Genomic DNA, 26,696 nt, shown 5'->3' with positions numbered 1-26,696 from the left:
ACCTCTATCGGTTCTCCATTCTATTCCAGTCTCGTATTGTTCGTGGAAAGGAGGATTGTCGGTATGCTTCTGTGTGGACTCTAATCTCTCTGATTTTATCCTCATGGTCTCTTCGCGAGATATACGTAGGAGAGAGCAATATATTGCTTGACTCTTTGGTGAAGGTATGTTCTCGAAACTTTAACAAAAGCCCGTACAGAGCTGCTGAGCGTCTCTCCTGCAGAGTCTTCCATTGGAGTTTATCTATCATCTCAGTAACGCTTTCGCGATTACTAAATGATCCTGTAACGAAGCGCGCTGCTCTCCGTTGGATCTTCTCTATCGCTTCTATCAACTCTATCTGGTACGGATCCCACACTGCTGAGCAGTATTCAAGCAGTGGGCGAACAAGTGTACTGTACCCTACTTTCTTTGTTTTCGAATTGCATTTCCTTAGGATTCTTCCAATGAATCTCAGTTTGGCATCTGCTTTACCGACGATTAACTTTATATGATCATTCCATTTTAAATCACTCCTAATGCGTACTCCCAGATAATTTATGGAATTAACTGCTTCCAGTTGCTGACCTGCTATATTGTAGCTAAATGATAAGGGATCTATCTTTCTATGTATTCGAAGCACATTACACTTGTCTACATTGAGATTCAATTGCCATTCCCTGCACCATGCGTCAATTCGCTGCAGATCCTCCTGCATTTCAGTACAATCCTCCATCGTTACAACCCCTCGACATACCACAGCATCATCCACAAAAAGCCTCAGTGAACTTCCGATGTCATCCACCAGGTCATTTATGTATATTGTGAATAGCAACGGTCCTATGACACTCCCCTGCGGCACACCTGAAATCACTCTTACTTCGGAAGACTTCTCTCCATTGAGAATGACATGCTGCCTTCTGTTATCTAGGAACTCCTCAATCCAATCAAATAATGCTCTTACTTTGTTCATTAAACGACTGTGGGGAACTGTATCGAACGCCTTGCGGAAGTCAAGAAACACGGCATCTACCTGTGAACCCGTGTCTATGGCCCTCTGAGTCTCGTGGACGAATAGCACGAGCTGGGTTTCACATGACCGTCTTTTTCGAAACCCATGCTGATTCCTACAGAGTAGGTTCCAGACTGTAGCCCCTAGAACCGCTCGGCAACTACGGTCGGCCTAGACGTTTTTGCTTCACACGATTGTTCCTGTCATATCCCTGTGTATTTACCATTCCTCTGGGGACAGTCTGTATCCTCAAGTGTGTGGGACCATGCATAACAGAGCTAACAAGGAATATTGAGCGTATACAAAGAAGGGAAGGTCGAATGATGACAGGGTTGTTTTACTTGTGGGAGAGTGTCACGGAGATGCTGAAAGCATTGAGCTGGCAGACTCTTGAAGACAGACGCAAACTACCCCACGAAAGTCTACTTAGAAAATTCCAAGAACCAACTTGAAGTGTACATCTAGAGCAGGGATTCCCAAAGTGGTCGATATCGACCCCAAGGGGTTGATATCGGTTTCCTAGGGGTCGACATAAACGAAAACTGATTCTGGGGGTCGACGAGGTACCTTAGTACCTAGGTATTTTGTATCAATAGGAAAAAACTACAGATAGGCCCCTTATTCATAATAGTGTGCTAACTTAAAGCATTGCTAATTCTCACTCTGTCTTCTTCTATTGACCTCAGTCAGAATGAAAAATAACACTCTGTAGCAGCTGTTTTAAGTTAGCGGACCATTATGAATAAGGGGGTTGATCTGAAAAGTAAGTTATTTGGCCATGGGGGTCTGAGGTAACAGTTCATTTTGGAAAAAGGGTCACTTGTCCAAAATAGTTTGGGGATCCCTGATCTAGACGTATACTATGACCCCGTACGTATCGGCCCTATAAGCATAGCGGAGACAAGATTAGACCCAGAGAGACGATTGAGCAATTATCCTTCTGCGCTCCACACGTGAATGGTAAGGGAAAGAGCGCTAATAACTGGTAATATGGGGGTCTGGGGCGCCTTGTCACTGTTCGTGCGGCTTCCCCCGTCGAAGGTTCGAGCCCTCCCTCGGGCATGGCTGTTGTGTTGTCTTTATTGGAAGTTAGTCTAAGGTAGGTTACATAGTGTTTAAGACTAGGGACCGATGACCTTAGCAGTTTGGTCCCTTAGCAATCCACACACATTTTGGTAAAATGGGAATTACGCTTTGCCAAGCACTCCACAGTGGTTTGCACAGTATAAGTGTAGATGTAGATGTGGTAATAATGTTGAGACTCATCAGTGCATATATACATCAATGCCACAACTTCGTGGCCCAGCGCTTCTAGGCGCTTCAGTCTGGAACCGTGCGACCGCTACGGTCGCAGGTTCGAATCCTGCCTCGGGCATGGATGTGTGTGATGTCATTAGGTTAGTTAGGTTTAAGTAGTTCTAAGTTCTAGGGGACTGATGACCTCAGAAGTTAAGTCCCATAGTGCTCAGAGCCATTTGAACCATTTTTTTGAGCTACAACTTCCATTAGAATTTATCGGAACTGTGGTAAACCTCTACTATTTTCAAAAGCCCTAGAGGAAGCGGTCACAACTTTAATTCTGCCAGCTAGTCCCCTTGAAGATGGCTGGAAGAGTATCAGTCAAAATATCGGAAGAAGAAATAATAGTACCCCGAATGCAGGGTCGAAAGTGATAGAGTATCCGAACCATCTTTATTTTGTCAATGACACTGTTGTATTAGCCTCAAGTTAGATAAACTTCAATCCAAATGGAATGATAATGCAATGATGTCCAAGTTTATGTTTTTGCAGCTGAGCTAATGACGTCGTTTTTTCTTCCACCGTGTTTCAATTACTTCCCTAGATGTTTTCGTCAGGTTTTGTTCAAATGGTTTAAATGGCTCTGAGCGCTATGGGACGTAACATCTGTGGTCATCAGTCCCCTAGACCTTAGAACTACTTAAAGCTAACTAACCTAAGGACATCACACACATCCATGCCCGAGGCAGGATTCGAACCTGCGACCGTAGCGGTCACACGGTTCCAGACTGAAGCGCCTAGAACTGCGCGGCCACATCGGCCGGCCGTCAGTTTTGGATCACAGACTTCGTGCTGGCAGTTTGTGAAAGGGTTAAGTCGCCGTTTCCACATCGGCTGTTCATTATTTTTTTTCCAAAATTTTACACAGTTCATTTACACCAGCATGACCGTACCGTCCTAACAGACCTGAAGCGCTGTAAGCCCATCTACCTGACGTGGTTTGATGTCGAGAGCTAATATTTTGACGTGCTCACGCGTTCTCACTGATTCTATAATCCAGTCACACTTGACAACATTTATTTATTATTCGTGTTCTGTAAGTCTGCTGAAACTTATCAGTCGTGTATATGCACTGACCAAAATTTTGCCGATAAAGTAACAAAAAGTCGAAATAGACTTAACTCTATAACAAATTAAAGGCTTTGGTACATCGCGTAAAAACATTGTTTGCGCCCATACAAAGAAATATTGCCCGTGGAAATGTTTGAATCCTACGGCTTCATTTATTTACAATTTTCACAAAAGATGTTCGTAAGAAAATCATTACGACATGATTCTGCCATTACCACAGAGCGTTGTTAACGTGCTACAGTATTGCTAATTCACACTTGGTTTCTTTCAAAAATAGATCTTGATACTACATTGGTTAAAAATGTACATGAAAATAAATGTATGAGACTGGAAAAGGTTTAAATAAGGTGTAGTGACTGAAGATAACTGCAATCTTAAGGGCTTGAGGCAAACTAACAATGACAACTTCATATGGAAGAAGAAAGGCTGGAACAAAGTACTAAAGCTGAGCAAAGAAAAATAGCTATGTCGTGTTCCTGGTAAATATTCTCTTTGAAACAAAAGCTTCACATTACTTCATTATGTTCCTCATTCCATTATTAGTGAATATGTATTTTATTGACTAAAGGGATAAATATTTTATTTAGGTAAGTTCAGTGGTGCAATATATTCAAAATTAGATGTATCAACAAACGAGATAATACGGAAGACGTACCGGTACTCAGAAAATATATAGTTGTGACTTCCTTCTTTATAGTGATGCTCTGCGGAGTGACATTTTACCAACATACACTAGAATACAAAAATTGCGGTTATTACTCAGTAATTAATTTAGAGAAAAATACATTCTGCACATGGGACAGAAATTTACGCGCTGTAATGTGTTGGTCTTTGCACGTGATGTGCGTGTGTATGTTTGCGCGCATTGTGTGTGTATGTGTGTGTCAGGCTTACTAAGGAAAAAATTGTTGCTATTAACATTTTATCACCAATATGGGGGACAGGAGGAGGTGGTCATGCTATTGTGTTTATTTGTCATTTTGTTTTAACATTGAGTTATCTAACGCTTTCGGTATAAAACGAAACAGTTCTCGCTGGGATTAACTTTAGTGTTAGAACTAAGCGAAGAAAACTGCCAACGATAAGCAAGAGCTGTTGCAGCGCTTTTCTGCAAATTAGTTGGAATCGTTATAGTTGTAGCACATCTTGCGGTATAGGGAACATTCCTCTTCATCAGTGTTTCTTTGTCGTCATGGAAGTTTTGTTTTGAATTAGAATATTGTAAAGTCAGTGGTTTCGTTTCCTCGTCCGTTTCCTGCTTCTAAACAAAATTTCAACAAATACTTCATACTTATTTCAGTTACATTTGTTCTTATTAATTTCGTTGTGCCACAAATCAAGAATCTAAAATCTACATTCATTGTCCATACACCACATTCGCCATCCTTTCACGAATATGCCACAAAATGCTGCTCATTTGCAGAAGATGATTTCATAAAACAAGAACATGTTCGCGTGCGGCACAAGGCACGCTTGAGGATGTATTAATCAACTTCCTGAACAAATTTACGCATCGTAATATCCGCAAAACTAGTCACAGATTTTCACTGTCCCTCCTTCCCCCTCATCACGTTCAGATATAATCTGCCGTCACGTCCACATTTTAACGAGCCACAGACGCGTAGGTATTCATTCTTGAAAAATGCCCAATTAAATATACGAGGTTTGGTACTTTAACAGTGGCTACTATTTATTTCCAGTTCGTACAAGATAGATACTCGTTTTAAAGTTTTACTGACCTTCAAAGTAGTCACCAGCATTGTGTATAAGCCATTGCCAGCGATGTGGAAGTCGTAGGATACTCTTAGCAATGCCAGTTCTGTTGACAGTTAGAGCGGCTCGGTCTGTTTCCCGACGAATTTATAGCAGTTGTGAAGCGAATGGCGTGAAGTGTTTCCTTCAGTTTAGAAATCGAGTTGAACTTACGAGGGCTTTAGTCATGGGAGTGCAGTAGGTGGTATAGTACTTAGCAGCCCCATCAGTCAAACAAATCAGTAACAGTTTGCGCTGTACGTGTTTGAGCATTGTCCTGCAAAGTGATGGTCAGGTCCTGCAGAAAGTGTCATCACTTCTGTCTCTATGCTGATTATCCTTGGAACACAACCTACGACCAGATTAGAGATAGAAGTGATGACACTTTCTGCAGGACCTGACCATCATTTTGTCGGACAATACTCAAGCACGTACAGTGCAAACTGTTACTGATTCGTTTTTGGAACAGAACCTACGATCAGCTTAGAGACAGAAGTGATGATACCTTCTGCAGCACCTGATCACCATTTTGCAGGGCAGTGCTCAAGAAGGTAAAGTGCAAGCTGTTACTGATTTGTTTGACTGATGGGGCTGCTAAGTGCTATATCACCTACTGCACTCCCCTGGCTAAAGCCCTCGTGAGTTCAACTCGATTTCTAAACTGAAGGCCGTGCGGGATTAGCCGAGCGGTCTCGGGCGCTGCAGTCATGGACTGTGCGGCTGGTCCCTGCTGAGGTTCGAGTCCTCCCTCGGGCATGGGTGTGTGTGTTTGTCCTTAGGATAATTGAGGTTAAGTAGTGTGTAAGCTTAGGGACTGATGACTTTAGCAGTTAAGTCCCATAAGATTTCACACACATTTAAACATTTAAACATCTAAACTGAAGGAAACACTTAACGGCATTCGCTTCACAACTGCTACAAATTCGTCGGGCAATAGACCGCGCCGCTCGAACTGTCAACATAACTGGCACTGCTAAGAGTATCCTGCGACTTCCACGTCTCTGGCAACGGGTTATACACAATGCTGGTGACTACTCTGAAGGTCAGTAAAACTTTGAAACACGTATCTATTTTGTAAATAAATAGTTGCCGCTATTAAAGTTCCAACAATCTTGTATAAAATGTTTTAAAACAAATGTAATTTTTTACATCAGTCGCTATTAAAGTGATTTTGCTTTTTGGGTTGTCATAATTCCCTCCAATGAAACACGTTCGCTCCCCCCCCCCCCTCTCCCCCCAATCCGAGCCTAGTGGTGTGAGGGGTTTTGGTTCGGAATGACACGGTATCCTTTTGAGTGTGAACTCGTGTTTGGAAATATAATTTCGGGGACTCTAATGTAATAATGACCTCCTACCTGTTCGAAAGTTTTGCCTCCCTCTCGACCCTTCCGCCTTCTTTAAATCTTGACGGACTGAGCGAGCTTCTCACATGTACGCACAAATCGCAGCGGTGAATCGCTGATCCCTCGTAATTCTCGAGCAGTCTTATGAATTGCAAGCGACCAATCGCTCTGTGTAACAATACGGCTAGTTTTGACGGAGTCAACAAGCGTGATTATGTTTAGTTTCTTTCGTTATGGCACGGTGGAGTAAGGACTTTTACATCTGAATTTATGGAGTTATACAAGGAGCATGAGCGACTCTGAAATTTGAATTTGAAAGTGGAGTTGACATTTGTATTAAAAGATCGTTCAGACCTAAAAATACTGATACTCTTAACTTTAGCTGTGGCCAGCAATTTGAAGCCTGTGATGTAGTAGAAATTAAAGCGAAGTTCATAGTAACAGTCACAACATACTGGGTTCCAGCTAGTGGTTTTGAGTATTCATAAACAACTTAATGTATTATTAGATGCTTTTAACTTCTAACGAGAATAAGGTGATACTAAATGGAGATTTTAATTTAATGTTTTTATGAAACACCTATTCTAGAGCTATGTCTACATTATTTGTCATTTCAATTAATCTAACTCTTACACAGTTAACATCAACAGTTACTGGCAGCAGTGCTCCTATTGATAGCATTTTTGTAGACATATAGAGAGTGCACAGCCATGTGTAAATACTTGAACAGTAAGACTAATGCTTAAAAAAAAAGAACAGAGGACTTTATAATGTATTTGGGAAATACAGTCTGAAAAGATGTATACAACTCAACTAAGTTAACGAGACACGCCCCTCCCCCCACCAGCCACCATATCTGCATAAATATATTTAAAGGTCTTTTTTGCCTGAGTCACAAATAGTATCAGAACATCATAGAAAGTACGATAAATGGACGTGGTTGGGACAGGATTAAATCACGTCACGAGTTGTATGGCACAATTCCAAGCAAAGCAATAATCAAATCACCAAAATGTATGCATGTTCAAGGAGACATAACTTCCTGCAGCAACACGATAAGAGCAACTGGAACAAGGCAAAAACTGCGACAGAAGAAATGGACCAAGCTAATAAGGAACTGCTTGAAAATAGTTTGAATCTGAACACTTCCTTAGTGGATAGCATATATTTCCAAAAACGCCCCAATACAAGTTTTCAAGTTCCGTTTGGTATTTTTACGTGTTTTTGTCAAAGTATAAAAATAAATTACCACCGTTACTAAACGTAGTCTACTCTCAATACCAATTGTTCACAAAACAGAAAAGTTCGAAACAATGGTCAAAACAGTCTGGTAAATCGCTCGTTACGTGGCGGAAATGAAGCGAGCGATTGACTACAAGCGATATCGCTGCCAAGATCGCTGAGTTATGTCGCTCGGGTGTGGGGTTGTAAAGCCTTTGTGAGTTGCCGAAGTCGACTAATGTGAATACGAAATGAAGTTTGAGGTAGTGTACCCAAGGTCTAGATTCGCTATTGACAACGCCCTCCACCCCCCCCCCCCCCCCCTCCAAAAAAAAGAGGACTGCATGCTATATGTTTGACTAAATTGAAAGACAAAAATTTAATACAATTAAAAAAACATTTTATGTGGGAAATAACGTTTTCTAGCGCTACTTGCGAAACTACTGGTTATCAACAGAAAGGACACTCCAAAAATAACTAATGCGTGATCAGAATGATCGTCATTAAATTGAGGGTTAGCAAAGTAATGTCGAAAAAGATCTACAGCATAACTTCCAGAGAGTGTTTACGGGTATATTATGTACATATACTGGACATCAGTTCTGAAAAATACGAATGGGAGGGAAGAACGTAACTCTTGAGTAATTTCCGTAGCACTCGAACAAACACATAAAGTAATATTATTTTATCAATAACAGCTAAAGAAATCTACAGCTGTATTGGAGCATAACAACACTGTTTTATTTGGTATATATAAAATAACATTTCCACTCTCCCGTTTTTTCTCAGTTAATGAGATGTAGAAATTCATTGTGACTCGGGTAATTACTACAGCTGTAACCAAGTAGTTCAATGGTAGTACTGCTCGGTGACAACACACAAAATTCTCGTATCTGAGAGTGTGTATTCGGTGTTTCTAGTTGCACCTGTGTTCGAACCTTGTTCCGTGTTAGTTACAATACAGTTGCTACAATGTCCAGATTATTTTACAACTTTGCGTCGAATCGGGTGCCTACTGCTTCTTCTACTTGGTTCCCACCACAAGTCTGCTGAGTCAGATTTGTATTATTTGTATTTTATGTTTTGAGACTCTATATTTGTTACGCGTTAGCCAAAAATGTGTAAGATGGACAGCGCACGAATCTTTTTCCTGTATCTAAAGTTGTTTTCTGCAATTATGTCGTGTTACGTGAACTATGTCTTGCTAACTTCATCTCAACCTTTAAACTTATTCTCCAATTTATACTACATTTTTGTCATTGTACATATTTTTTATTAAGTGTACTGTATCTCCCTGCTTGAAAACCTGGCACGTTCCACATCCTTGTGATTTATCACAATTTGGATTTATGGAATTTGTGATAGGAGCTCGAAGTTTCTGTATTTGTAGACGGATTTAAACAAGTTGCCAATTAACGGCTATAGTGCGCAGGACTATACCCGCTATCACTACACTAATGGAAACCTGCCTTTGTCATTGGTATACAATAATTATGTTGTCGCTTCCGCTGTGTTAAATATTGAATCTGCTAATGCTAAAGTAGGAAACTAATCCGCACGCGAAAATATCTCCAACTTTAGGTAAAAACTTAACTTTGACCCCAAATAAAATTACGAACAGATATATGACATTTTTATAATTCAACTCTTTTATCTTGGCGGCTCGCGCATTCCCTCCCAGACGCGGGAGACTGCTACGTTGCCAGTTGCACTCGCCAAGAGAAGCAGCGCCGTAGTATAGTATAGTTCGCAAACTTGCGTTTAGGGGGGAGCGCGTAGTTTATGAAGTAAAGCCACCACGGCCGCATTAACCCTTTCGCTGCTAAAGAGACGTGCTCACCGCATTCCGCGATTTTGTCATCACTGCATTGCTCGCCTGTACAGATTTATGGTGTTTCGAACGCTGTGACACACTTTACCATTCGATTTCACAAAAACTATTTGGCCCAAAAATTTGATTTTTACACGTCTTCTTGACTGATACCTTCCCCTCATAAATGACTTAATTTTGTTTCGATGTTCAACGCCGTTATTGTGCAGCATTAGATGTAGTAAGCCATTGCACGAAATTTTGAAGAATTGGCAGAGGTAAAAGTCCATAGCGTATACTTTCCATATGGTCGATTTTAGTTGCCACTAGAAATTTCAAAAAATTACATTCAAACGAATAAAATTCGTGAAGTAAGACACTGCGATATTGTTTTTAAATATAGAAAACATTAAGCACCAAACAGGGTTGGAGCTCAGAACCTTTCGCTTAGCAGCCAATCACTATAACCAATACGCTAACGCAGCTCATCATTCAAGAGATCTCCTGGAGGATTTAAAATACCACGCAAAATACCGACAAACATTGTTGGTACGACTATGAATTACTCACGTTTCGTCGAAGTACAATAGGAAATAAACAATTACCGCTGTTCTTTGTTGCTAAAAAGCGGTTAGTGAGAATGATACAAACACCTTTCCTTGCTGTTGCCTGAATTAGGAGGTTTATTGCTCGTTTGGTTTGATTAATTAATAGAATATGAAGCAATTGGTATAAAGAATGTTTTTTTTCCAAACTTTCTATAAAACAAAGTCTGCTATCAAGACATTGCTTTTGTTCAATTACTTTATTTATGACTGATCGTTTCTAAAACTGAAGACACTCGTCCGTGCTGTGCACTGCAGTCGAGCTCTGGCAACGTCGTTTTCTGTTCATTGGCTGACTGTATTTTGTGACGTCAGGTGCGCAGAACGAACCTAAACTCGGCCGCCGTCATAAATGACGCGCACTTTAGGGTGACCTCGTATGAATTTTAGAGTGTTTTCGTGACTTTTGTGGGATCATAAAACTTCAAACTTCGTGCTTGTTACATGTTAAATACTGACAAAAAACAACAACAACAACAACAGAAAACTCACTGTTTTCTAATGCTTCTTTGCAGCAAACGCAATATGATATGGGACTTTAGCAAGATCAGTTGCCAAGAGGAAGTATACTTACTGTCAACGAAAGGAAAGTACGAGGGTCGGTCAAAAAGTAATGCCTCCCATTTTTTTCTACTTAAAAAAATTAAGTTCAGTGAAAAATTTGAATTTGGCGCCATTCCTCAAACCTTCTTCTGCAATCCACTGCAGTAGTAACTTTCTGTGTCAACAGGTGGCAGCACAGCAGAAGTTTGTAAGATGGCCGACATCGATGTTCGTTTGAGACAGCGTTGTGTGAATGAATTCTTGAATGCAGAAGGTGAAACGCCCATACGCATTCATGAAAGACTGAAGAAGGTGTATGGTGTTGTGACAGTGGATATCAGCACTGTTAGACGATGGTTTCGTCGTTGTAAGGAAGCTGAAGGGCAAACACCGTTGACTGAGGAAAAGCGGAGCGGCAGGCCGGTGAGTGCAGTGACTCCACACAACATTCAGCAAGTTGATGACATCATTCGTGGTGACCGTCGGGTGACTGCAGATGAAGTGTGTCGCATTATTTCTCTTAGAAAAGGCAGTGTGATCACGATTATTTAACAATTGGGGTACTCAAAAGTTTGTGCACGGTGGGTTCCAAGAATGTTAACCGATCAGAATAAAGAGGCAAGGAAAACAATAGCCTCCCAACACTTGCAGCGCTTCCGTTTGGAGGCAGATGAGTTTCTGAAAAAAATTGTGACTGGGGACGAAACATGGGTGCATTTTTTTGAACCCGAATCAAAGAGGCAGTCAATGGAGTGGCGTCACACAAGCTCGCCGAGGAAGAAAAAATTCAAAACTGTGCGATCGGCAGGAAAAGTTATGGCAACAGTTTTCTGGGATACAGAGGGTGTGATTCTGGTTGATTTTTTGGAGCAGGGATGCACAATAAATTCTGTTCAATACGTCACAACCCTCAAAAAACTTAAAGCACGTCTTCAGCGAGTTCGCCCAACAAAATCAATGGCAGATGTTCTTCTTTTGCATGACAATGCAAGACCACACACCAGTCGTCACACCTCTGACGAGATTGTCAAAATTGGATGGGAAGTTTTGCCTCATCCCCCATACAGCCCTGACATGGCACCATCAGACTTCCATCTGTTCGGGCCACTAAAAGAAGCTCATCGTGGGATTCATTTTGAAGATGAGGAGGCCGTCAAAACATCCGTGCGTCAATGGCTTAGGAAGCAGAGCTGTGATTTTTACCGTGCTGGGATACATGCCCTTGTTCAAAGATGGACCAAAACTGTAGAGATGGGCGGAGATTACATTGAAAAATGACAAAATGATCCTCAATGTTGTGGTTTTCAACCTATGTAATAGCATTTAAATTTCCTGACAATTAAACGTAGAAAAAAAATAGGAGGCATTACTTTTTGACTGACCCTCGTATTTCCAGGATTCAATAGTTTTTGAGAAAAAATGGCTCTGAGCACTATGGGACTCAACTGCTGTGGTCATTAGTCCCCTAGAACTTAGAACTACTTAAACCTAACTAACCTAAGGACATCACACACATCCATGCCCGAGGCAGGATTCGAACCTGCGACCGTCGCAGTCGCACGGTTCCGGACTGCGCGCCTAGAACCGCGAGACCACCGCGGCCGGCAGTTTTTGAGATTTGACGTTTGAAGCTATTCCCCAGGTGGTAAATTTACCCCGTTTCAAAAACTTTATAAGACTTGCTCTACTCAGAACTGAGAATGGCGGCTAGAGCGCTAAAGCAGGCTCTGGAGATCTCCGGTTCAAACTCGGAGAGAGGCGGAGATTTTTCCTCGTTCCAGGGAGCCCCAGGTCCACTCCAGGCGACCAGGGCGATGCGCCCGCCACCCTCCCCTTCTAACGCTGCAGAAAGGAAAGACTGTACAGTCAGGCCAATAGCCCTGCCGTGGACTTGCGCCACCAACTTCACTTTCGCTTTTGACACACTTTCTAACGCTGTAGAACTCCGTACCGTACGTGAATTTCAGATATTTTAAGTGGTATTTTTCCTAGTAGGTAGAGACTTTAAGTGAATTTTCTGTCGCCGCAGAGTGTGGAGCGCTGTGGCGGTTGCCTGTAACAATTACATCTCGCGACAACCTCACAACTTTGGACTTTGAACGCCAGATGGCGACTAATTTAAATCAGATTATCGTACTTTGCACTCAGTTTAGAACCGAACCTGAGGTAGCGATGAGTGGTGTAACACATGCGTGAAATACTACAGCACAATCAAATGTAACATCATTATAGACGTAACCAGTCAGTCGACATCTTCCTAGAAGACTTATGCGACACTCCCTCGGTTACATTCTAATAGCTTTAATAATACGATTTTTTTATTCATCCAAGGCTATGATAATGCTTCCTATGTGCCTATGTGCGTTTTAACTGATGCTTACTTATAAAAGAACAGATCAAAGCGTATTATAAATGGGAACTACAGTCTTTCACAAAAAATCCTATCAATCTTTGAGGTATAGCCCTCAACTGACTCGGTGAGAGTTCCAGAGGCCCCCCAATGGTATGCAGTAGTCGGTTAACTCTTACACTTCACAAACTGTGGGAAAAGTCATTTATTCCCGCCAAAAATGATTTTAGTTTTCCCTCCGTCCTGCGAGTATAATCAGTTTAGCGTCAGAGATATTTCAGCTACTTGTATTACAGCGATCTGAAACGTAATATAGAAATTCATTTAGTGTATTCATCGGCTTCAGGCCACCGTATCAGTGTCAGATTCTGCTTCTTTGTATGTTATCGTCAGAAGCTCTGTTTAAAAAGAAAGAAAAAAATGGGGATACTTGCGACTGCGAGCTACTACTTTACTGCTCGCGGATCGCGTCATCTGTGATGTTTCTAGTGCACGTCTAGTTTACCTATTCCAATAGTTAAGCAGTTTTTAAAAATTAGGTTTCACTTTGAGAGGGCTTTCTCTTATAATTTTATATTGTGATTATTTTTAATCTCACGTCAGCGAAGCAAGAGTTGCCAACTTTTATTATATTACGTAGCTAACTATCACCTTGAGTTCAACAAAGTGTGGGCACGTCCCTTCGCGCCTTGGCTCAGCAAAAATAAACGTAATGAAGTGTTTCTAACTAAGCTCAAGTCCTGCAGCCGCAGAGCAAAATGAAATGAAAGTTCAAGTTGCAAAGTATCGAAAATATTCCAAGTTTGTCAGTCTATAAAACTGCCTAACAGTGGTCCAATGCTAGAGCCCAAAACAGACGCACTTTCCCATCACCAAAACCAGTACCTGTAGTAAATTCGGAAGTGATCGAAACACCTGACGTGTTCGAGAAGACGACGGTTCAGATACTCGCACTGGTGTAGGTTTCCCGCTTTTTCCGTAAATCGCTTAAGGAAAATGCCGGGATGGTTCCTATGGAAGCGCACAGCCGCTTTCCTTCTCCACCCTTTCTTAATCCGAGCTCGTGCTCCCTCTCTAATGACCTAGATGTCGACTGCACACTAAACACTAATCTTCCTTCTTCCTTCCTTCGAGAATATTTCACTCAGCTGGACTGGATCTAAATGAGGCTTAAGTTGAAAACCTTCTCAAATATAATCTGTCATCTAACTTACTTGAGGGTCCGGCAAAGCCCGATGCGGTCTTATCAGTTGAAAATGTGCGGTCTCATAAGGCGGAGTAACAAGTCTCACAGGCTGACTGCAGCAAGCAGCTCTTCTGCAATATGACAGAATGACGGATTGCGGCCAAGAATGACCGACTGACCCCGCGCACCATTTTTACACTTTTATATACCCTCGCAGCACTCGTATCCTGTCCCGTGGTTCACAAATAATCTTTTTGGGACACCGTTTAAATTCAACACACAAAAGACGTGAGTAATATACCTCGAAAGATGCGTCTTGTCACGCTGGACACTCTCCGAGCGTACAATACACAATATTCCAGTGAGCACCAAAAATCTAAGTCTCACGAAAAATATATAATTATGAATGTCGAGTCCAATACAACTGTACCAACATATACGACTACCTCAACTTGTGTACTCCTTGAGTCACATGCACTCACTGCATCATATTTATTACAAGTTGTAAAGAATTTGAATAAATGACAGTTTTGCTATTGGTCAGTTAATTAATCATCAGTTGCATTAATAACGCTAACTTACGAACTACCACTTTCTTACATGAGGCCGTAATTAGCAATGTGTCAGTACAGATGTGCTTTCACATCATGTCTTGATAACTGTGCATGTGCGATTAATTGATTCCGTGTAAATTAAAATGGCTTTCACATAGTGACTATACACGTTACAAAGATGCGATTTCTACTAGCTACGATTACAACTGTCTGCTACCATTTGCTAGTTCTAGTTTTGCGCTTCTGCGCACACCAACACTTATAAATGTTTTGCCTAACTTCGGGAATCACAAAACAGATTCCAGTTTCCACAATATGAGGCGCAAGTATGAATTCAAAGGTGTGATGAATTGATCTCGTCGATACGTTAGAGTTCGCGGTACTTGGTTTCAATGCAGGTCATCGGGAACATGAGGATATATTTTATAATCAATATTCTGTGTTTGCATGGCAACTAGGTGGTGGCAGCGCGACAACCGGATACAACTGCCATCCTGCTTTCAGGGCAAATACAAGTGCCCATTGTAAACCTTCATGACAAGCAACGGATAAAAAGCAGCTATTTAATGCAACTGAATAAGCAGCACTGCTTCTTTGAAAGCTACAGCTTCTTTTCTAATATTCTAAGTTAAATTTAGCTGTCGTCCACATAAAAAGCAGTAAGCAGTATAGCAATAGTTAATACAGAGTACAATTAGTTTCTATGCTCTGCTCGCCTTTTGTTAATGTGTACCTTGACTCGTTGAACACCCATGACGGTCCTTCTTGGTGGAATCTATGGAGCACGAATGAATGAACGAGTGAATGTCCGAGACGAAACCAGTAAGCAGAACTCTTTCCTGAGTGTGCAGATTAGCTCAAGTAGGTTGACTAGCCGCCGCGGCGATAAGCGACAACAGATAAATACGAGACGGGCATATCTGTTATAGCACTCTCTCTTTTTTTTCCTTCTCCAGCCGAATCAGTAACGTATCATACCAGCGTGCGTTGGGTAACCACATTCGCTGTCCAGCTCGAGAAACGCAGATCTCATGCTGTATCAAGCGGCTCATTCGAAAGCGTTGGGCGAATAAAAGGGACAAAAAAATTGAATTGAAATGTAGTGTTCCCTAGTATCAGACAGAAAAATTCAGAATATGTGATTGTGCTTTCTTCGCCATCAGAATCATTGCCATAACTACGAAGTCACTAGTCAGTGCGCAACAATACCTTCGCTGAGAGACGAGAATTCTAAGCGTAATTCCGACCGTAGGATTTGGAACTCTTATCAGCTTCGTTTTTAACTGCTCTCTATAGCTCCTGACGTTGACAGATTTTCTTTTGTTTTTGGCAAAAGCTGAGTGCGTTTAACATTTGAAATGGAATGGAAATGAAATGAGCGTTTGGCGTCATTGGCCAGGAGTCCCGTTACGGGGCAGGTCCGGCCGCCTTGGTGCAGGTCTTATTACATCCGACGCCACATTGGGCGACCTGCGCGAGGGATGGAGATGAAATGATGATGAAGACAACACAACACCCAGTTCCTGAGCGGAGAAAATCCCCGACCCAGCCGGGAATCGAACCCGGGCCCCTTAGGACGGCAGTCCGTCACACTGACCTTTTTTTTTTTTTTAAAAAAATATCATTTTGTTCTTTTCATCTGTTCGGGGCGGACGTCGCAAGACACCTGTTTCAGTTCGTCGTTGATCCATTAACTCAGTTTTTTTTATTTTTATTTTCTTCTTCTTTCGTTTCACCCTCTTTGGGGTACGCTGGATCAATCATTTCTTTGTGCGTTGTTCATTTTTTAGGTCCCAGTATTTCTTCATTCTTTCTGATCTTCTTCCCCTTTCTTCTTCCGAGATGAAGGGTTTGGACTTTTGTGTGGATTTGTCTTGGAACCTTATGTTTTCATCTTTAGTAATTAATTTAGCAGTTCGATCAATAAGTGAATTTTCTGAAATCTTTAATTCCACTAGGTCTTTCTAAGTTTCTTTAAACCAGTTGGGCTTCGTTTTCGGTTACGGAAGAAGTCAAAGATTTGTTTAGTTAATCTGTTGGAATTCATTCTGAGAAGATGACCATAAAAATTTATTCTCCTTTTTCGCATAGAATCTGAAAGTTTTTCAATTTTCGTGTAGAGAGTTTCATTTTTTATGTATATAATCTTATTGTCTTGAAATTTGGCCCAATGATTTTTCTTAAAATTTTTCTTTCCTTTACCTCAAGTTTCTCCATTTGGCCTTTGAAATTCATGTTAAGTGTTTCTGCTGCATACAGTGCTTCTGGCTTAATTACTATCTTGTAATGTGTAATTTTGGACCCCCATGAAAGGGATTTTTTGTTGTATGTATTTTTTGTTAGTTGGAAGGCCCTATTCAAGTTTATTTTTTCTGGATTCCATTGCTTTGCTTTCCCCATCATTCCAACTAATCCATTCTCCGAGATATGTGAATTCTTTTACTATTTCAATCTTCTGTTCTTGAACGTTGAGGTATTTACATGAGTGTTTGATGTTTGTCAATATCTTAGTTTTTTCAGAGGAGATGTGAAGACCAATTTTAGCTGCTTGTTTCTTTAGTTCAAGGATTTGCTCCCGTGCTTCTTCCATTGTTTCAGCAAACAGGGCCATATCATCTGCAAAAGCAATGCAATTTACTTTAAGGTTTTTCTTTTTGCAACCCAGTCTTATACCACTCTTAATATTTGTGTTCCATTCTCTGACTACTTTCTAAAGCGCACAATTGAACAGCAACGGCGAGAGCCCATCGCCCTGTCGCACTCCCGTTTTTATTTCAAAGGATTCCGATAGATCGCCCATAAATTTAACTTTCGAAAACGTATTTGTAAGGGTCGCTTTTATAATATTAGTTGTTTTCTTATCCAAACCCATTTCTTCCAGGACTGACAACAGAGATTCTCTATCAATGGAATCATATGCTTTTTTGAAATCAATGAAGGAGATTACGTACGTCTTTGCCCTTGATTTTTGGTATGCCATAATGTTTTTGAGATTTAGTATTTGTTCCGAACATGATCTGCCCTTTCTAAAACCTCCCTGGTATTCCCCGATTTGCAGATCCAATTGCGGCTCTGCCCTGTTCAAAAGGACTTTAGAAAGAATATTGTACGTTATATCCAGCAGTGATATTCCTCTGTAATTGTTGGGGTCTGTCTTCAAACCTTTCTTGTGGATAGAGTGGATGAGAGCTGTTCTCCGTTCTGTGGGGATCTCTTCTTCTTTCCAGATTTGATCGAAAACACACTTTAGGGATGTAACTGCATTTTTGTCAGCCTTTTTCCATAGTTCGGCCACTATTTGATTTTCTCCGGACGCCTTGTTGTTTTTAAGTTCTGAAATGACCTTCTGTAGTTCTTCAGTCATCGGTGGTTCCGAATCCGGCTTCTCACGGTTGTTTTGGATGGATTCAAATTTTTCAAGGATGGGTTCACAATTCAAGAGTTTCTCAAAGTAGCCTGCTAGTATTTTGCAGTTTTCCGTGTTGTTGTGAGCGATGGTCCCATTTACATCTCGACATTGGAGGGTGGGTGCTTTGTATGTTGATAACCTTTGTTTGAAAGTTCTGTAAAAGCTTCTTGTGTTGTTTTTAGCAAATTCTTCATCAATTTGGAGGAGAGTTTTGTTTTCATGTGTCTTCTTAATCCTTTTTATATGAAATTCAGCCTACTTTCTTCTGTTTTCTGTGATTGCCAATTTTGCCATGCCTGTTTTCTTGTTTCAATGAGGGCATCACATTCCAGTGACCACCAAGCATGTTTTTTACTTTTTTTGTTAGGTGCTATCCGCTCAGCTGTAGTAATGAGGTTTTCCTTGATATCCCCCCAGCTTTGTGTCTGAATGGTTTCTGTTGCTTTTGTGAATTCATCTGATTTTAATATCTTTTCTGTGCTATACTTCCAACCCTTAATTTGTTTCATGCTGCGTTTCCTGTTTGGGATGACTTTGAACTTAATTTTATAGAGGTAATGGTCTGAATCCAAGTTTGCACCCCTGAGTACCCTAACATTCATGATTTCTTTGCTAGAAATCTTCTTGATTGCCACATGATCAAGTTGAAATTCCCCAAGGCTAGGATTTGGAGATACCCATGTCTTTTGTCTTCGTGGTAGTTTCTTGAAAGCTGTGGATTTAAGAATAAATTGTGTGTTTGGCAAAGTTCTATTAGTCTCACACCATTTCTGTTTGTTCTCTTGTGTGCAGGATAGTTTCCAACTATTTTCTTATATCTTTTTTCTTTACCAATCTGTGCATTAAAATCTCCAAGAAGAATGATGATGTTTTTATCTGGAATTTTCTGAATAATGTCATCTACATGATTCCAAAAGGCCTCCACTTTTTCTTTGTTTTTCCTGTTATCCTCGTTTATAGGGGCATGTGCATTGATAATTGTGTAGGTTTTGTTTGTGCTTGTGAATGTAAGACTTGAGATTCTTTCTGATTGTGAATCAAAGCCAACTATTGAGTTCAAGATTTGTTTGTTGATTATAAAGGCTGTCCCACGATGTGGTACATTTTTTTCATTACTCTCGGTCCCACTTTCCCTTTGTATATCCTAAAACCTTCGGAATCGAAGGAATCTGTATCCATGTATCGTGTTTCTTGAATGGCTGCTATGAGTACGTTGTGGTTCTTTAGCGTATCTGTTAGATGTTTTAGTTTTCCGGTTTTCAACAATGAGTTTGCATTGGTAGTTGCTAGGTACGTTGATTGCCTATGTTGAAATTTGGATGAGATTCCAAGACACTCCGACTTGTCTTTGTGCAATGTTGCAGACTCCCCAGAATCCGAATGTCTGCTGACGTACTGGCGTACGGTGGATCGTCCACCTGGGGTGAAATAGTTTACATCACACACTTCCATGATTGATGAATGTTATTTTGGGTGTGGCTCAAAGGCCACAAAATATACAATCAAGATTGTGAGTCCTGGAGGTAGTTCTTCCGCTCTCTCCGCCGTTGGGAATCAGAACTTCCTCTTCCGCCTTTGAGAGCGTTGATCAGCTTTCACCCAGTAATCCTAGGCAGGGGACCTTACAGGGTGCTACCATCCGGAGCCAGATGGACCCAGGTTTTTTAACGAGGTGTTACTCCTCCCCCTCCTCCTTCCTCATCACTTGCTAAATGAGGCCCCGGACTTGGGACCGGCAGTGGTGGATTTTTATTATTATTATTATTATTATTATTATTTTGTTACAGAGGGCAGCTAACCCTCTGACCGAACACGCTCAGCTACCGTACCAGCAACACGAACCACCCCCCTACCACACACTCCGTTATGATCTGGCGGCGCTATCCATTGCCCCTTTTTTTTTTTTGCACTTTGTTCATTACTGTTCGTTGTATTTGGTTGCAGCGGACGTCACATGACGTCCGTTGAAGTTCGTTGTTGTTACCTTCACTCAGTTTTTTTTATTACGAAGATCAGCCAGCTCTCTAACCGAACACGCTGAGCTACGGTGCCGGCAAAATAGTTTGGAAATGTGTTTTATGATAATTTTTCTTTCTTTTTTTTGCATTTTGTTCGTTGTTGATCGTTTTGTTTGGTCGTTGCGGACACCACATGACATCCACTCAAGTTCGTTTGTTGATCCTTCCACTAAGTTTTTTACTGCAGAGGCCAACCGGCTCTCTGACCGAACACCCTGAGCTACCGCGCAGGCGTCCATTCAGCTATCGGAGCGGACACTCTACAAGATTAGAAACATTGTTCTACTCAAGACGTGGAGTGATCTGGCTGAGCTCTGTGAGCACACTCGCGTTGTCCAAGTATTCTCGTTACGTTGAGACGCAATCTGTGAGTTAGTATTTTTCTCTTTCATCACAAAAATTCGCAGGGAGGTAAACAGAAATGTGAGATGTGCTCCGATGGTAGAGATTTACCGGCAAAAGTCATAGCTCTGAGTTAGAGTTCCTGTTTGAGACATAGTTTTCACATGTAAAGAAAGTTCATTTCAAGGACGCAAAGTGAACGTTTCATCCTGGAAACACTCCTCGGAAAATTTGAAAAGTTGTGGTAAGGTCTTATGGGATCAAACTGGTGAGGTCATCGGTCCCTAAGCTTACGCACTACTTAATCTAACTTAAACTAATTTACCCTCAGGACAACACACACACCCATGCCCGAGGGAAGACTCGAACTTCCGACGGGGGGAGCCGCGCGGATTGTGACTAGACGCCACAGATCGCCCGGCTACCACGCGCGACCATCGTCTGGGACTGAGCCTTTCTTCCACGAGTGTTTGTCCTGCTCTGGTACACGAAAGAACTTGTATGAGTGGTTTCTATGCAGATTTTTTAAAAAGAAATAACGACTACTGTCGCAGTTCAAGATGAACTGGGACACTGGGATGGCTTCAAAAGAAATAGGGATACCTTCATTTAAAAGGTACCAACAACTGTGGCAGTTATATAGAATGCACAGCTTATAAGGTCAAGAGTGTCATCAGGGAGCTTTTTAAATGGTTTAAAAATGAAAGTCACAAAGGATGATTTACTTTTAAGTAATATGGGGGTATCACATGTTGAAACAATAATTATTATACGAATCACGGCATCTCTAAATTAAAAAGCTTTATTTAGATTGCAGTGTACTTGTCCCCCTTTAATACTATTGGTATCCTAGAATGTCAGTGGGATGAAGTGCGTGACCGATTTAATGTTCCAAATTTAAAGAAGGACAGTTGTCAGCCCCAAAAATCCGTACTTTATTACAGATCTGGATTTTGACTATAACATAGTTACCGTCACTGAATAACCGGAAGTCATACATGTACCAACATGTCAGAACATAAACTTGTGACAAATAACACTAGCGTTTACATGGTGTTTCTGCCATGTAAAGGCTAGTATCATTTGTCACAAGTTTATGCTCTGACATGTTGGTACCTGTATGACTCTTCTGGTAATGCACCGACGATGATTACTTTATAGTCGAAATCTTGATCTGCAATAAATTAGATTTTTGCGACTGACTGGTCCTTCTATCATTTGAATATTCAGCTGCCTGTGCACACCGGCATCCAGTGGATTCATATTTAGTTAGATTTAATGTTCGTTGGCTACGTTGGTTTCTAGGGTATGGTCACACACCTGTCGTATTACCCACTAAATAGATTTGTTAACTGATATACATTTCTAATCAAATAATTTTGGGTATTATTCCGCGTCATTATGAGACAATAAAGAAACTAGATTACCGACGTTTCGACCGTCTTGCTGCGGTTCTCTTCAGGGTTGTTAACTGTTGTTAACTTCTCAATAACTGTTAATTGCACGCAGGATTGTGATGAGTGGTGAAAAATAAAAACTGTTTTAAACACCATCTAGTTAAATTTCATCGTGTAGTGTTTCCGTTGAAGTAGACGCGAATTAATTAATGAAGATTTAATATGGTTTTTCTTAACCTCTTACTTTTGTTCACTAGTTGCCTTGGATCCGGCGATAACAAAATTCGTTTCTTCCTTACTTGCTTCTTGCTGGAGGAAAGTGGATACTGCTGCATCTACTTTTCTTGAATAATTATGTGGACACCTTTTGTATAAATAATTCATATATTGGCCACAAACTTATAGAATATCATTTAGATAACATAAAACGTCAAATCAGATTGCCCAACACGAAACCGCAACATACAGTTTTATGCAATGAACGATGAAATCAGAATAACATTTTATGATTATTTAATTCGGGTGCAAACACAGTTATTGTCAGACGTCTACGCGCTTGTCCACCGAAGTCCGGCGATGAGAGGAGCTCATACACTACTGGAAATTGAAATAAGAACACCGTGAATTCATTGTCCCAGGAAGGGGAAACTTTATTGACACATTCCTGGGGTCAGATACATCACATGATCACACTGACAGAACCACAGGCACATAGACACAGGCAACAGAGCATGCACAATGTCGGCACTAGTATGTGTATATCCACCTTTCTCAGCAGTGCAGGCTGCTATTCTCCCATGGAGACGATCGTAGAGATGCTGGATGTAGTCCTGTGGAACGGCTTGCCATGACATTTCCAACTGGCGCCTCAGCTGGACCAGCGTTCGTGCTGGACGTGCAGACCGCGTGAGACGACGCTTCATCCAGTCCCAAACATGCTCAATGGGGGACAGATCCGGAGATCTTGCTGGCCAGGGTAGTTGGCTTACACCTTCTAGACCTTCTAGAGCACGTTGGGTGGCACGGGATACATGCGGACGTGCATTGTCCTGTTGGAACAGCAAGTTCCCTTGCCGGTCTAGGAATGGTAGAACGATAGGTTCGATGACGGTTTGGATGTACCGTGCACTATTCAGTGTCCCCTCGACGATCACCAGAGGTGTACGGCCAGTGTAGGAGATCGCTCCCCACACCATGATGCCGGGTGTTAGCCCTGTGTGCCTCGGTCGTATGCAGTCCTGATTGTGGCGCTCACCTGCACGGCGCCAAACACGCATACGACCATCATTGGCACCAAGGCAGAAGCGACTCTCATCGCTGAAGACGACACGTCTCCATTCGTCCCTCCATTCACGCCTGTCGCGACACCACTGGAGGCGGGCTGCACGATGTTGGGGCGTGAGCGGAAGACGGCCTAACGGTGTGCGGGACCGTAGCCCAGCTTCATGGAGACGGTTGCGAATGGTCCTCGCCGATACCCCAGGAGCAACAGTGTCCCTAATTTGCTGGGAAGTGGCGGTGCGGTCGCCTACGACACTGCGTAGGATCCTACGGTCTTGGCGTGCATCCGTGCGTCGCTGCGGTCCGGTCCCAGGTCGACGGGCACGTGCACCTTCCGCCGACCACTGGCGACAACATCGATGTACTGTGGAGACCTCACGCCCCACGTGTTGAGCAATTCGGCGGTACTTCCACCCGGCCTCCCGCATGCCCACTATACGCCCTCGCTCAAAGTCCGTCAACTGCACATACGGTTCACGTCCACGCTGTCGCGGCATGCTACCAGTGTTAAAGACTGCGATGGAGCTCCGTATGCCACGGCAAACTGGCTGACACTGACGGCGGCGGTGCACAAATGCTGCGCAGCTAGCGCCATTCGACGGCCAACACCGCGGTTCCTGGTGTGTCCGCTGTGCCGTGCGTGTGATCATTGCTTGTACAGCCCTCTCGCAGTGTCCGGAGCAAGTATGGTGGGTCTGACACACCGGTGTCAATGTGTTCTTTCTTCCATTTCCAGGAGTGTATATTCGTGTCCACGTAGGTACTTCCTCTCACGAAGTAACTGCGATCGCCGTCCCATTTTTAAGACATATGCCATCCCTCATCACGTGAAAATGAAATAACAAATGCCTCTTCTATTATAACTTGTTTTAGGGTTTCCATTTGCGAGTATCATTCGTCAGTAAGAACATCCAGCGATAAGCATCACTCCGCTGGAGGTTACGTAACACCGTAAGCACTAAAAATATTTATTGAAGCTTTAAGACCGTGAAAGCAACACGATTACAGGTAGAATCCCTCGCAATTATGAAAGTGCTAGTTGTGGCACACGGTACTACAGCTCGTGAAGCAACCTATCGAAAACTGTTACAAGTCCAGTGCTTCTGCTCAAAAGTTAATGTTCATAATGCTAGCTGTCGAAATATTTGCAAGTCCAAACATGTATCGGCTCACCATTAATGTTCTAGACTAATTTTAAGAACTCCTACGTGGAACTGTCGCTTAGAAAGTTTCAGTCACCTGAACCCGAGACAGGCACGCCGCTGGTATGACCATACGTCTGTTCTCTGCCAAATCTCAAAGTGAATTGTTCGGTGTCAACATAGGAGTTAAATAAAATGAGATTTATCGTTGCAAAATTCTCAAATTATTTTTTGCTTATTGCAACTCCACATACTGCATATGAATTACGACCAGAATTTGACCAGATTTCCCGCAGTCTCCTTAGATTTTAGCTGGGGTCCTTAGTTTTTAATCGGCGAGATAGGCTACCGTTATTTCTTATTAACTGTTATTAAACATAACGAAATTAACATGACTATAGACAGCTGCTGTAATCTGCTGTCTCACACTGCCGGTGCACTTACCGATTTATAAATAGGGTATTAATAGTCAGAATGAACATTCCAGCTATTAATTCAAAACATGTTCTATTAATAAAATTTCAATAATCGCACTTCCATTGTGCTGTGAAAGCGCTATCTGTCGACACTTGGCTCTTTAACATCGTTTAGGGCATTTAGAAGTCATTAATTTCTTAAGTCATAGGTATTTCCAGTATTTCCAGATCTTACATCTACAATATCTTAATTCTATTTTGTTTACCGAGAGGGCGCTTGGACGCACTTACTCTTCTCTTTTGTCTTTTTCATTTGGTCTTCTTGCTTAACTTATAAACATAATAGTATGGATTTTATGCATTTTGTGACCGAGAAATAAATTCTCGTCCGCTGACTCCAAGGCATGGCGCTAGATTACGCTATAAGTGTCCTGCAATAGCCAAGTGCATTGATTGTATTCGACCGGTAGTGACACTCTAGACTACTTGCCATTCCCATGTTGGTCGGGTTACTTCGTGTCCTTTCGTTCTACCAGTTGCATAGTCTAAGCATCATCTGCCTCTAGCAGAAAGCACTACCTACTCGCCTTTGTCACAACTCGCGCCTCAAGCGCCGTCATCTGTTAAAACAGCGCCTGTCTAGCCCTTCCTCTCTGTAACGTCTAAACATGCTGTAAATATTGAATGTAGGGCGCGAGTACGCACTTCGAATGATAAATGCTTTTAAAATATAGCCAAAAAGACGTCATCGTCTCGCTAGATATCTCTACAACGTGGCGCTTTTTATTGCATCTAACAACAGAACATGAGAAAGGTGTGCCTTATCATACATTCTTTTTAAAATGTAGTGTGATTAAGAAACACCCATTAAAGTTCGGGGATCAACAGGTACACCACATCATTTTTTTTCTTTATGTACGCAATACTATACGAGCACTATTATCGGGCGCAGAGCAGTACCGAGATACTACTGCACCCTAAGCAGAAATGGCAAGGCTACCCCCCTCCCCCACGCACACATAAAAAGTTGCCTCATTTAAATTTTTCCTACATGGACTTAGAAAATTTTGTAATTTTAAGGTAAGGTAGGATTAATACAAACGGAGCGTTATTCCAAAGAATTACACAAATGGTTATGTGGATGAAACGATACAAGCAGATATACCGTAGGTGCAATCACAACGGTGGTGTATCGTGAAGAGATCAGACTAACACGTGGTTCCTGAAGAGGGGCAGCAACCTTCTAAGTACTTGCAGGAGGAACAGTCTTCATGATCGACTGATATGGCGTTATAACATTAGCCAACATCGCCTTTCTGTGCTGGCACTGCAAACAGCTGAAAACAAGGGGAAATTACAACCATAACTTTTTTCTCCCAAGGGCATGCTGCTGTACTGTGTGGTTAAATAATGATGTCATTCTATTGGTAAAATATCCTAGAGGTAAAGCAGTTCCCTCATTTAGACCTCAGGACGGGGACTACCTAGGAGAACATCGTCATCAGGTAAAACAAAACTGGCATTCTATGGGTCCGAGAGTGATATGATAAATCTCTTAATTCTTAGAGAATTAAAGAATGGAAATGGATAGACTGAAGTTAGATTTAGTGGGAATTAGTGAAGTACAGTAGCAGGAAGAACATGACTTTTTATCAGGGCTGAGCAAGGGTAGCAACACAAAATCAGATAGGAGTAATGCAGGAAAGGTTTAATACTGAATAAGAAAATACAAATGCGGGGGTGCTACAATGAACATCATAGTGATTGCATTACCGTAGTTAAGATAGACACAATGGCAACAGCTACCTCAGTAGTACAAGTTTCCATGCCAACTAGCTCCGCAGATGACGAAGAGATTGAAGAAATGTATGATGAGATAAAAGAAATTATTCAGGTAGATAAGGGAGTCGAAAATTTAGTTATGGCGGGGTACTGGAATACGGTTGTAGGAAAGGGAAGAGATGGA

At 41.8% G+C, this 26,696-nt stretch overlaps 1 protein-coding gene across 1 annotated transcript in view; it reads right to left on the bottom strand.

The window, feature by feature from the left end:
• LOC126326755 (deubiquitinase DESI2) overlaps nucleotides 1–15,599 on the bottom strand; it is a 142,605-nt gene extending 127,006 nt beyond the window's left edge. The window contains exon 1 of the mRNA XM_049995788.1: nucleotides 15,459–15,599. The gene's annotated coding sequence lies outside the window, so the exon portion shown is untranslated. The remainder of the gene's footprint in view (nucleotides 1–15,458) is intronic.
• Between the last annotated feature and the right edge of the window lie 11,097 nt (nucleotides 15,600–26,696).

This window comes from Schistocerca gregaria, chromosome 2 (genome assembly GCF_023897955.1).
Source record: "Schistocerca gregaria isolate iqSchGreg1 chromosome 2, iqSchGreg1.2, whole genome shotgun sequence".
Lineage (NCBI taxonomy): Eukaryota > Metazoa > Arthropoda > Insecta > Orthoptera > Acrididae > Schistocerca > Schistocerca gregaria.
This window is presented reverse-complemented; position numbering and strand designations above follow the sequence as displayed.